Raw genomic sequence first — 13,471 nt, 5'->3', positions numbered from 1 at the left:
TCCAGGACACGTTACTTTCAAAACTGATGCATTCATACCCTTTATGAAAAGACTGCCATCCCTAAACCACTGATACTGTAAATATCTGGTGTGCAATGGCGTTATCAATCCCAACATTATATCACCACCATTCAGTCCATGTATTTCATTTGGACCCTTCATTATTATTCTGGATTAGCAGAAGAAGTGTAACTGCTATATTGGTACGACCCGTCATTTAATTCATTTAAATACTTCCGATATTTTTTTTGTCCCCTACCGGTTTCACCGGAGGGGACTTATTGGTTTGCGCTCCGTCTGTCAGTCCGTCCGTCAGTCCGTCCGTCCGTCCCTCCGTCACACTTTTCTGGATCCTGTGATAAATTTCAAAGTTCTTAATATTTTTTCATGAAACTTGAAACATTGATAGATGGCAATATGGACATTATGCACGTCATTTCATTTTGTTCCTACGTCAAAAATTCTGGTTGCTATGGCAACAATAGACTAGAAATACTGCTGAAAATGGTGGTTTTCTGGATCCTGCGATCACTTTAAAAGTTCTAAATATTTTTTCATGAAACTTTCAACATGGGTAGATGGCAATATGGACGTTCCTACGTCAAAAATTGTGGTTGCTATGGCAACAAAAAAAAATAATCTGAAAATGGCTGAATTTCTGACAATGGTGGAGCCGGTAGGGGGACAATATTGCTTGACAATAGCCTTGTTCAACATGCACTAGTAAAAATCCATCATCTGTGATACAGTTATAATCTGCAATTTGCAATTTTATGCGCTGATGAATTATAACATTGTCTCATAGAGGCATAGGAAATTGTACACTCACTAGTGTCATATCTAGATAGTATGTTCCTTTTGTACTTAAGGTCCATATTTCCAGGCATAGTGTTGTTAACAAAAAACACTCTTGCTGTGTCTTCTTAAGCATTTTCATCTGCTTTATCTGTCACTGTCTCTTCCACATTCAATACCTCTTCATCACTCTCATCCACACTTCCAGCTGTTTGTTGAACCTCCATAGTACATGATGAAGTTTGTTGTTTTGGCTTTGTTCTAATATACAAATGGTACTGTGAGGAGAAGAGCCCGCGAGATTTCATGTATTCTTGAAAAGAACATGCATTTCCTTCTGTAAATCCGTCTAAATTTTCACCAGCAAAACTGCCTAGCGACAAATCCATGTCCTTCAAGTAACCTAACTGACTCTTTCCCTCTGTGAAATATTTCTTTACACCTCTTTCAATAATTGTTTCCACAGTTAGATCTTCTTCTGCATTGTAATCCATTCTTCGTACACCTCCTCCTTTTGTCTTAGTGACGACTCTATACTTTCATTTGAAATATGCTGCCATCCAATATATAATTTGTATATAGCGTGTTTTCCCCTTCCACTGTTGCCTTCACCAATATCTTGTTTCTTCTGAAACAAAAAGACAAACATGAGCCAAGATATAGAAAATGACAAGAGCTCCACGGTCGGAGACTGATTCCCCCAAAACAGGGCATTGACACAAGATTTTTGCAACAAAACTAACCACAAGAGTTTATCTTATCATATTGGTTTGACTTAGCCACTAAAATAGGGGTCATCAATTGTCCAAGGAAATGCGCATGGAAATTATAAGGCCAATCTATTCGTAGACACGTAATTGACAGGAATCAATTTTCACATTTAATTTGACAGTGACCTTTGACCTAGTGACCCAATTTCAATTGGGGTCATCTACTCTCCAAGGTCAATGCACATGGGAAGTATCAAGCCAATCGGTCAATTATTGACAACAATTATTGACAAGTTATTAATCGGAATCATTGTTACATTAAGTGTGACAGTGACCATTGACCTAGTGACCCCAATTTCAATAGGGGTCATCTACTGTCCAAGGCCAATGCACATGGGAAGTATCAAGCCAATTCATCAATTTGCTGACGAGTTATTGATCGGAAACGAACTGGTCTACCGACAGACCGACATTCAGACCGACCGACCGACCGACCAACATCCAGCAAAACAATATACCCCCTCTTCTTTGTAGGGGAGCACAAAAATTGGGACAGTGTCAATAAATGCCCTCGTTTGCAAAACAGGTATGCCTACCTTAGTGAGTCCAATTTGAGATAGGAATGTCCCATTTAAGGTACCTAAGGTAAACAGGTGCTATCAGAGGGGGAGAAAGAGAGACAGACAGACAGAGAGACAGAGATAGAGATAGAGGCTAAGAAACAAAGATAGACAGAGACAGACAGATATGTTTTAGTCATATATGGACAAGAAAAGTTAATGTTAAACTATTAAGTATGTATAAAAAGCAGTTATTCTGAGAAAGGTTTGTGAAGTTTTTGCTCCTGTCTACAGGTTGGTGGTATTTTGGTAATGTATTAAAAGTAATATGTCAAAGGACTTCTTGACCTAGATACCGGTAAGTTTAATGAAGTTTGGATTTAAACGTGTTAAGTAATAGAGTGGACAAGACTCTGGTGTACAGATAGACATACAGGCCGGCATTTGAAAACTAGTATAACCTGGCATATCTGATGGAGGGCATAATAAATCATGTCAACACAGAACATTTTGTAAATTTTACCAAAAATCAAGCTTGTCTAGTATTGTTATAACTTATTTCTTATGTGTTATTTCTTATTACTTTTTAGTTATTTCTTACTAGTTATTACTTTTTACTTAATTGTTATTAGTTATTACTTATTTCTTAATACTTCTTTCTTTCTTTCTTATTTTTTCTTATTGCTTATAAGTTATTTCATATAAGTTAAATATATGCCGGGTAAATATGTCAATATTGACAAATATTGATGGTTCAGTAAATGAGACGAAAGGGACATGATTGCCATTAACATCTCCACTGACAAATTGACTGCAGTTTTTACCATAATTATTTAACAAATGAGACCCAGATTGAAATTGACCAAGAGGACAAGCATTTGTACCATAAATCATCAAGGCTGGACCAAACTTCAGTTCTCTATAGCATTAAAAAAGACTACCGGTAATAAGGTTTAGTATTTACCTAAAAACATTAGTTATTGTCCCAGGATTAAGTGTCCTAGTATCAGGTAATACTCATGCCTTAAATTGCTTAACCATGTGATAATACCCAACTGAATAAAAAATAACCATGTGAATTTGTAAAGTTGGGCTGTTAATTTAAGCTCTTTTTAAGAATGGGACCCGAATTAAGAACTTTTAAGACTGTGCGAACTCTTTCCACGAAGGGGGCTATAATTTCCTGATCCTAACCCTAGCATTATAGAGTTAAAATCCGAAAACCGCTTTAACCCGATCCAGGTCACTATGACCTTTGGCCAACTTACCTGACAAAAATCAATAGGGGTAATTAGCTGTCAACCTCCCTGTAAAGTTTCATGATCCTAGGGCCAACTAGTATCGAGTTATCATCCGGAAACGGTTTCACTGTTCTGGGTCACAATGACCTTGAGCTTAAACCTACTGACCTCAAAATAAATAGGGGTCATGCATCTGCTGGTCAAGGGCAACTTCCCTATCAAATTTCATTTCCTAGGTCAAAGCATGCTTGAGTTATCATCCGTAAACTGTTCCGTATACGGACAGACCGACCGACATTTGCAAAGCAATATACCTTCTTCGAATAGGGGGGGGGGGGCATAACTAGAGGTCCATATGAATTTCAATTCCTTGAGTAATCTTAGTACAAAAGGACTTTTATTGTGAAATTATTTACAACTCAGGAGGCAGTTTGAAAGAGTGCTGAACACATTGGACTAGGAGTCAAAAATATAAAATTATATTTTCCATTTGGTTGCTATGCCAATGAGAGTTCCATGCGGACTTCTATTCCTTGAGAAATTTGGCAGAGGACTACTCAAATACTATTTCTGTGAAATGAGTTTCCAATCAGGCTAGTGTTTGATTTTTCTTTTCTTTTTTTAATAATATTTTCATATTGGTAGCTTTGGCATGCAGATATGAATTTAAATTTCTTGAGAAATGTTAGTAGAGGACTACCCAAGGATCAATTCTATGAAATCATTTACAAATCTGGCTGGGTATGATACCTTAGGAACTGGTGTAGACTTTTTCTTTCTAGTTTCCTTGCTCATGTTTATCCTCCTTGACTGTATTTATTTATTTATTTAACGACAATGGCACAGTCTCTCGGGTTTCTTTTGTAACAAACTTGATGCCTGATGGGGATGTCAGCTAGAAATATAAAATTACAAAAAATTAAATAATTGGTAAATCGAATGGCAATGATTTAATAATTGTTAGGAAATATGTTTCACATGAATGCATCGGAAAATACATGTATTAAGTAATTAAATTAAGCAGTTATTCAAGTTGATCTCCCAGCAATTTAACATCTGGTTATATAAATGATATAACCTGGGCGAATTCATAAAGTCATGTGACCTGTGACTATATACAATGTAATCAGCAACGCACGGGGAATTAGGCAGAACTGCTCGCACTGTCGGTGAAGAAACATCGGCCCGATAGTAGTAAAGGTAATTAAGCTGGTGATACATGTAGCTAATTCTGCATTAACTGCTTTCTAATACATCGTACCAAACTTGTTTGGGCATTGAAAAACCAGCAGAAGCTAGACATTAGAAAGACTCGCTATTCCTTGTCCGTGAATATTATTGCACAAGCATTGCGTTTTCTGCGATCTACGAAGCGTCAAGGATATTTTGATCTGCTAGCGTATTACACCCTAGGACCAGTGCTCCTTGCGCCTGTCTGCTCAGTGATTACCATTCCCTGATTTGAGTTGCCCATCAAATCTTATTTGTAGATCCCATCTCAGATTTGAGGTTGATCAAGTTTTGTCTTATCATCAGGCAGGTAAAACCAAGAGAAATTTATATGAAGTATAATTGGCTCATGTTAATCCTTCGCGTGTACTAACGAATATATTCGTTGCTCTGAGAACCCCCGGGGGGGGGGGTAACTTCCCAAATTTTAGGGTAGGGGTGTCCCGCTGAGACTTCCGAAATGTGACCCATTTTTATACCGGAACTCTGATAAGGTAGACCCATTTTGATACAAGATTTTTGAAAAAGCATGCCCATGTGTATACGATACCATTGAGAAAGTGGACCCATTTCAATACTAGAAGTTTCATAAAGTGGACACATTTCATACTAGAAATGTAATCTCTTTCATATCAATACAGTATACTTATTGAATTTGCTATTATATCTTTCCGGCTACTGAAATTTACTTTTTGATACCCATTTATATACAAGAATGACATTTATCATACTCATTTTGATACTGATACTTTCAAATCTATATGCATTTATATAAAGCAAATTTCTAATTTCAATATCCATATCTATAATTTTAGTCGAAAAACACACCCCATAAAATCGGCACACCCCTATATAGGAAGTTACCCCCCCCCCCGGGTGAGAACCACCACAGAAGGGCTAGTTCCTGTTCGTATTCCATACAATACATATCACAACTCCTTATAAATACAAATTACATCAAGCAAGTCAAGGGCAATAGATCTACAGTTCTTGCAGAACATAAGAATAATATACGATAATAATATAAAATAATAATAATAATGTTAAGGAAAAACTTACGGCATTTAAAATAAAAATAAATGATTCCGATCCAAGTACTACTATGGCGGGAAATAACAAGGGAGTACACTATGCACAACACTTCCGGTTAACGAACACTGAAATTCTCTCTTTCTCACTTGAGCCTTGAGGTATCCTCCTACATTCAGATTGAGCCACTCCTGAGAGAATAATTTTGAAGTAAATCGAGCTCTCTTAAACACAATGGCTGAAGAATGAATAGAACATCAGTCCAACATTTTATATATTTATCTATTTACATGCTTAGTTACGGAACGTGTCACACGTATTAATTTTGACAGCTAATGTGTATCAGTTTATCAATTTATGAATAATTAAAAAAATAAGTAAATAATATACCGCAGAATCGCCGTCACTAGAGCCGTTCACCATTCCATGCTGATTTTTTGCGCATATAAACTCGTAACTATTAAGTAATAAGTAATAACAAACAACTAATGACAAATAACCTAGAACAAAAAATGTCCCTCCAGGGCTTCCGTACAATTTCAAATACAAGTGTAATTCATACGCACGAAGTCCTCATTGTATTCACTAGAAATAGTAATTTACATAAATCTAATAATAACTTCAATCCTCGCCCATACCGAACAGTGGTAATTTTTAAACAGCGAATAAGTGTTCTACTGTAAAAACGAGAAGTATTTAAAGCTCTATGCAAATCTCTCTAAGTTATCAAAAAAATCTAAACGTTAATTTAAGTTTGGTGTCCATCAACGTTTTCGTATTTTTTTTCTGAAAAAAAAAGGTTGAATCGTATAAACCAAAATGTGTTGGGACTGCCTTCGGAAGTTGTCTGTTTTACACTTTGTTATTACAGATAAAATAAGTGTTACTATACATTTAAAGCAAAGATTGCACCCGGACTCCGTATGCTATCTGTTGACTATGCTATCCGTTAACGCTCATCATCATCTAACTCCTTTGTTGTGGCACCAGGCGTTAAAGTTGGCGCTGTTGTAAGCGCACGCGCTCCTCACCTCGGCGACCCGGGTTCAATTCCGGCTCCCAGTGCATGCGATTTTGGTGACCGTAAAGTTGGAGTTTTCCCTCGTAACTCGGGATTCCACCTTCCCCACATAAAGATCAAATCAAAATCGAAAATCATTAAGTACAAACAAAATAGCTGGAAATTGTACCTACAGTTCTAAATTCGTCCCAACTGTCGTGAGTCAAGTTAATAAAAAAGAAGTGTAGGGAAACACTCCGGGTCCTCATATAATGCAGTGTCGGGCGCTGAAGGACCTGATTAACATTGACAAACTTAAGGTTGCTGTGCCATGAGGAAACGATTGCGGAAAGGAGTCAGTTGTGCTTGAAATGTTTGCAGATTTTTTTTCGGATGCGTGTTGGCGCAATGTGGACATATGTCAAAGCATCCTTATGGAAACATTTTCAAATAAGTATTGCATATTTTAATATCATTATAAACATTCCATTTGGCCGCTTCCATACTATGATCTGACTGCATCTTATGAGGTGATTTCAATTAGTACCTTGGTCAAATCTTTGCCTTCAAGAGCTGTTGGTATTTGTTTTAACTCGGCAAGGATGAAAGCCAAACCTCTTTAGATCGACATAACGAGATACCTGTTTGGTTTAAAAACGGAAATCTCCGACTTAACTTAAGTCAACTTGGGATGACCTCTTATGCGATGTCGTCAGAACATAAAAGTTTAAAATAATTGATCGGATGTTAGGATTTAATATCAATGCAATTGTACATTCAAAGAATATAACATTGCAGGGCAAAGTACATTCGGCGCTCGTGATAACATATTTACCAAAATAATCGTTAATATCTTGAAGAATACTTCGTGATTAATAAATATTTTGTTATCTCATTTAACACGGAATATATTTTGATGCAAAGTACGGCACGTTTGCTAATGAGGTTCATCCCATGGGCAGAATAAAAATTATTTACATGAAACGTAATTCCGTACAGAGTCAATTCGTTATAGGACGAGTAGTTCGTTTTAGTCCGTTTCTGGTAAATGGTAAAATTATATAAAGTAATTGGACAGAGGATCACACAAGAAATATCTGTGTAAGTTGATTTCAATCAAACAGAAGAGCACGTTAAGGCAATTCCAAATAAAGTCAACGGCTTTTGACCAAGTCTTTGTTTCGTTGTCCAGTGTCCATGCATTTTGATTATTATATACAAGTCGAAGTGTAAGAATCGCCCTTGGATTATTCCTATCACGTTTGGTTATCATCTGCCGAGGGGATACGAAAATATTGCGTAAAATGTAAACGATTGCAAATGCACAATAGCTTACTTTTCAGCAATTTGTTTACATGGAATAATTAACTATGTTCTCTTTCATATAAGTTTATTCAAAATTTATTAAGTATTCTGTAACAACACGTTTCTTTGCATGCACAATTTTAATATAATTTACTATGAACAGGGCAAAACAAAATCGAATGTTCTCTACAACTTACAAACAAACATTTGTATTGATACAATTTACACATACTGCTGACCGTATGACCACAACACGCTAACAATGTTGTGATAATTAATGAACGTTAATATCTTTTTCTAACTAATCAAATGCTGCATTTATAACAACAGACAAACACTTGTTTTTAATAATTCAAATAATCTATGAATAATTTACAGCGTTTCTAATTATATTAATCATACAAAGTCTTACAAATATCATTATCGGTCAATGTATATAAAACGAAAAGGGACACAGGTCGCTCATCTGAAAGTCAATGTCTAATTATCATTGGGGCTAAAATCCTGACAATGTTTCATCAAGATTTGTCAATACCTGGGACCTCTAAAATGCTTACAGTTTCTTCAAAATGACCAAAATTACCTACAACCTTTGACCTCTTCTGAATAAAGTTCATAAACAGCCTTGATATTATTGGGCCAATATTTTTTTCCTAAAGATTGGACTAGAAATGTGACCACTAGAGTCTTATCAAGGTACATTTTTACGCTACAAAAAGCAAGAAGCACAAAACATGATAAAAAGCTCACCTTGAGCACATGCTCAGGTAAGCTAAACTTAAATCTTACCTTAAAATCATGTACTGTGGAAAAAGCAAACAAAGGGCCATAATTGTGCCAAACATGTCGCATGTTCTAAGGATCATCAACAGTTTATGGCTATTCATCTGTGAAAGTTTAAGTGGGATCCAACACAGAGATGGGGATAAATTGAAAACAAAAGCTTAAGGAGGTGAAAAACAGACAAAAGGCCATTACTCTGCCAAAACCTGTTGCGGCCAAAATTTTGCTCTTTACAATCATCTAAACATCAAGGTCATTCATCTGTAAAAGTAAGAGCCAGATCCACCCAATAGAGAGGAGTTAAAAATACAAACACCAGAACGTCCAGATGGATGTACAGGAGGACAAGAGTGATACAAACACCAGAACGTCCAAATGGATGTACAGGAGGACAAGAGTGATACAAACACCAGAACATCCAGATGGATGTACAGGAGGACAAGAGTAATACAAACACCAGAACGTCCAGAGTGATGTACAGGAGGACAAGAGTGATACAAACACCAGAACGTCCAGATGGATATACAGGAGGACAAGAGCGATACTTAAAGCCTACTACTCTTTGGGGGGCATAAATACTGTTGCAGTAAACAAACACTCAAGAATACAACTTCATTTAAATTAACATCTAACACAAAACATTCATGGTGTTTTTTTTTGGACTGAAAACATATACAGATTTAAATAATTTAAATGCATCTGAAATAACATATAACTAACTGCCTGCTATTTATAGGTACAGATTGCAAAATTATAGTGACTAAGCAGCAGCAAATCCCTAAACAAGAGCACCGCATAACGGGTGCCACGCTCGGCTGCGGGTGAGGTTTGAATAACTGAAAGCTTGTCAGAATTTTTTTTTTTTTTTAGAGGTCACAGTTACCTAGACCTTTGACCTAGTGACCCCAAAATATGTGTGGCATGTAGAACTCATCATGGTGCAGTGACATATGAAGTTTCAAAGTTGTAGGTTGAAGCACTTTGATTTTAGAGGCAATGTTCAAAACCTTAACAAAATGTTAAGGTTTTAGCACGTCGCGGTTGGTGGACAACACGACGAGCTGGCTATGACAATACCTCGGGTTTCTCCGAAAAAAATCCGAGCTAAAAACAGCCTAATGTTGGCCATCATCAGCTAGGAACAATTCTTTCATGGCAAATAAAATAATCCTGTTCATTTATGCATTTAACACTATCCCCCATAAGAAGCGTAGTTAACATGGCTTTTGCAACCAGCATAAAACCAGAACAGCCTCAAGTAACTCAAAGTCTGTTCAGGTTTTATTCTGTTTGCTGCTCATTAGTAACTAAGAGTTGGGAATAATGCATTTAAACTTGAATTAAGAAAGAAAGGTTTTTAATAAAATGTAACTTTTTAAGGGACTACAAATGCGTCAAAGCACATATCTTAGTGGCAAATTATTAATTCAGAGGACATGTTCTTCAAAGTTAACCTCAGTTCAACTTCAAGGTTTACCAACTGTTGAAGACTTGACCTGATGACCTACATTTTTCTAGACGCTAGGCATAAATGGGTTAATATTGCAGAGATAATTATTCTCACCAAAATCACAAATAATGCATCATACATGTGGCTCCTAGAGTGTTAACTGGGTTTTCTTCTGATCTGACCTCGTGAGATTTTATTTGATGCACTTAACCCATACTCGAACATGGCATAGATATTGTCAAGATAAACATTCTGCCAAAGCATCAACAAGATTTAGGAATACAGACAAACCCAATAATTGTTCCTTTAGGGCATCTATTAACTTGTTGAACACGTATGCGAAGGAAACCCACATACGCCAATAGTGGAAATAATTCAAGCTTGTACTTTATGCAAATTCAGTTAACAAGTATCAGGCTTCTATTAGCAACCTTTTGATGAAAATTTAGACATATTAACAGTATAAACATTTAGCTTGGCACAATGCTCAGACATGCATTTTTGTCAAATGTTATAAGAGCTGTATCATAAGTATTATCAATGATGTATTGGTCATTTCTAGAATGTGTAAATATTCGTTTGTTCTGAGCTCATCTAGCTGAAAACCACACAAAACATAATATTCTAATGCAAACAAGCTCAGAAATAACTACATGTTAGCAAGAATATGTCAGGGTTTTTAAAAATATTAAAGACATAGTGTGATGAATCACTTATCAGCAAGACAATAAAACAAGAGGGCCATGATGGCCCTGTATCGCCCCACTGCTGAAAAAAGGCTATTCAAATATTCTCTGCATGTGCAAATACTTAAATATAGGCCCTATTTAAGCACATGTACACTTTTGTGACCCCCTGGGTTTGGTCAAATTTAACCCCAGGGGCATAATTTGAGCAAACTTTGTAGAGGACTACTATATCTCACTACATGTTCATATAAAATATGGTAGCCCTAGGTCCTAGAGTTAAGGACAAGAATATTTTTAAAGTTTTCACAAAATAAGCAAAATATAAGCGTATATAATGATCAATTTTGTGACCCGCGGTTCAGAGTCAAATTTTACCCAAAGGGCATCATTCGAACAAACTTGGTAGAAGACTATAAGATGTTACTGCATACCAAATTTGGTAGCCATAGTCTGAATGGTTTTCAACAAGAAGATTTTTAAGATTTCACAAAATAGGCGCTTTATAAGCGTTTATTCAATTTTGTGACCCCCCAGGGCAGGGTCAAAGTTGACCCCAGAGGCATTATTTGAACAAATTTGGTAGAGGACTATAAGATGTCACTACATACCAAATTGTGTAGCCCTAGGCCCAATGGTTATGGACGAGTAGATTTTGAAAGTTTTCACAAAATAGGCCTTATATAAGCATATGTTCAATTTTGTGACCCCGGGGCAGGGTCAAATTTGACCCCAGGGGCATAATTTGAAGAAATTTGGTAGAGTACTATTAAATGTCACTACATAACAAATTTGGTAACCCTATGCCTTATGGTTAAGGACAAGAGAATTTTTTTATTTTTCACAAAAAAGGCACTATATAAGCATATAATCGATTTTGTGGCACCCAGGGCAGGGTCAAATTTGACTCCTGGGGCATAATTTGAACAAACTAAGTGGAGGACTATACAATGTCACTACATACCAAATTGTGAAGCCCTATCCTAATGGTTAATATGGACAAGAATTTGTTTTCACAAATTAGGCAATATACAAGCATATGTTCAATTTTGTGACCTCCAGGGCAGGTTTAAATTTGACCCCATGGATAAAATTTGAACAAATTTGGTAGAGGACTATAAGATGTTACTACATACCAAATTTGATAGCCCTAGGCCCAATGGTTGTTGACAGAATTTTTTTGAAGTTTTCGCAAAATAGGTCTTATATAAGCGTATTTTCAATTTTGTGACCCTCAGGGCAGGGTCAAATTTGACCCCAGGGGCATAATTTGAACAAACTTGGTAGAGAACTATAAGATATCACTACACACCAAATTTGGTAGCCGTTGACCCAATGGTTATGGAAAAGAAGTTTTTAAAGTTTTCACAAAATAAGCCCTTTATAATATATATTCAATTTTGTGACCCCAGGCAGTTTCAAATTTGACCCCAGGGGCATAATTTGAACAAACTAAGAAGAGAACTATTACATTGTCACTACATACCAAGTTTGGTAACTCTATGCCATACGGTTATGGACAAGAAGATTTTTGAAAGTTTCCCACAATAGGCCTTATATAAGCATATTTTCAATTTTGTGACCCCCGGGGCAGGGTCAAACTTGACCCCAGGGTCATAATTTGAACAAACTTGGTAGAGGACTATAAGATGTCACTACATACCAAATTTGGTAGCCCAACCCCCAATGTTTATGGACAAGAAGATTTAGAAAGTTTTCAAAAAATAAGACCTTTATAAGTATATATTCAAATGTGTGACCCTCATGGCAGTTTCAAATTTGACCCCAGGGGCATAATTTGAACAAACTAAGAAGAGAACTATTACATGTCACTACATACGAAATTTGGTAGCTCTATGCCATACAGTTCTGGACAAGAATATTTTTAAAGTTTTCAAGAAATAGGCCTTATAAAAGCATATGTTCAATTTTGTGACCCTCGGGGCAGGGTCAAACTTGACCCCAGGGTCATAATTTGAACAAACTTGGTAGAGGACTATAAGATGTCACTACATACCAAATTTGGTAGCCCTAGGCCCAATGGTTATGGACAAGAAGATTTAGAAAGTTTTCACATAATAAACCTTATATAAGCATATGTTCAATTTTGTGACCCTGAGGCAGGGTCAAATTTGACCCCAGGGGTATAATTTGAAGAAATTTGGTAGAGGACTATAAGATGTCTCTACATATAAATTTATTAGCCCTAGGCCCAATGGTTATGGACGAGTAGGTTTTGAAAGTTTTCACAAAATAGGCCATTATATAAGCATATGTTCAATTTTGTGACCCCCGGGGCAGGGTCAAATTTGACCCCAGGGGCATAATTTGAGGAAATTTGGTTGAGGACTATAAGATGTTTCTACATACCAAATATGATAGCCCTAGGCCCAATGGTTATAGACGAGAAAATTTTGAAAGTTTTCACAAAATAGGCCTTATATAAGCATATGTTCAATTTTATGACCCCCGGAGCAGGGTCAAATTTGACCCCAGGGGCATAATTTGAAGAAATTTGGTAGAGTACTATTAGATGTCTCTACATACCAAATTTGATAGATCTAGGCCCAATGGTTAGGGACGAGAAGATTTTGAAAGTTTTCACAAAATAGGCCTTATATAAGCATATGTTCAATATTGTGACCCCCATGGCAGGGTCAAATTTGACCCCAGGGGCATAAT

Source organism: Dreissena polymorpha, chromosome 5 (assembly GCF_020536995.1).
Source record: "Dreissena polymorpha isolate Duluth1 chromosome 5, UMN_Dpol_1.0, whole genome shotgun sequence".
Taxonomy (NCBI): Eukaryota; Metazoa; Mollusca; class Bivalvia; order Myida; family Dreissenidae; genus Dreissena; species Dreissena polymorpha.
This window is presented reverse-complemented; position numbering follows the sequence as displayed.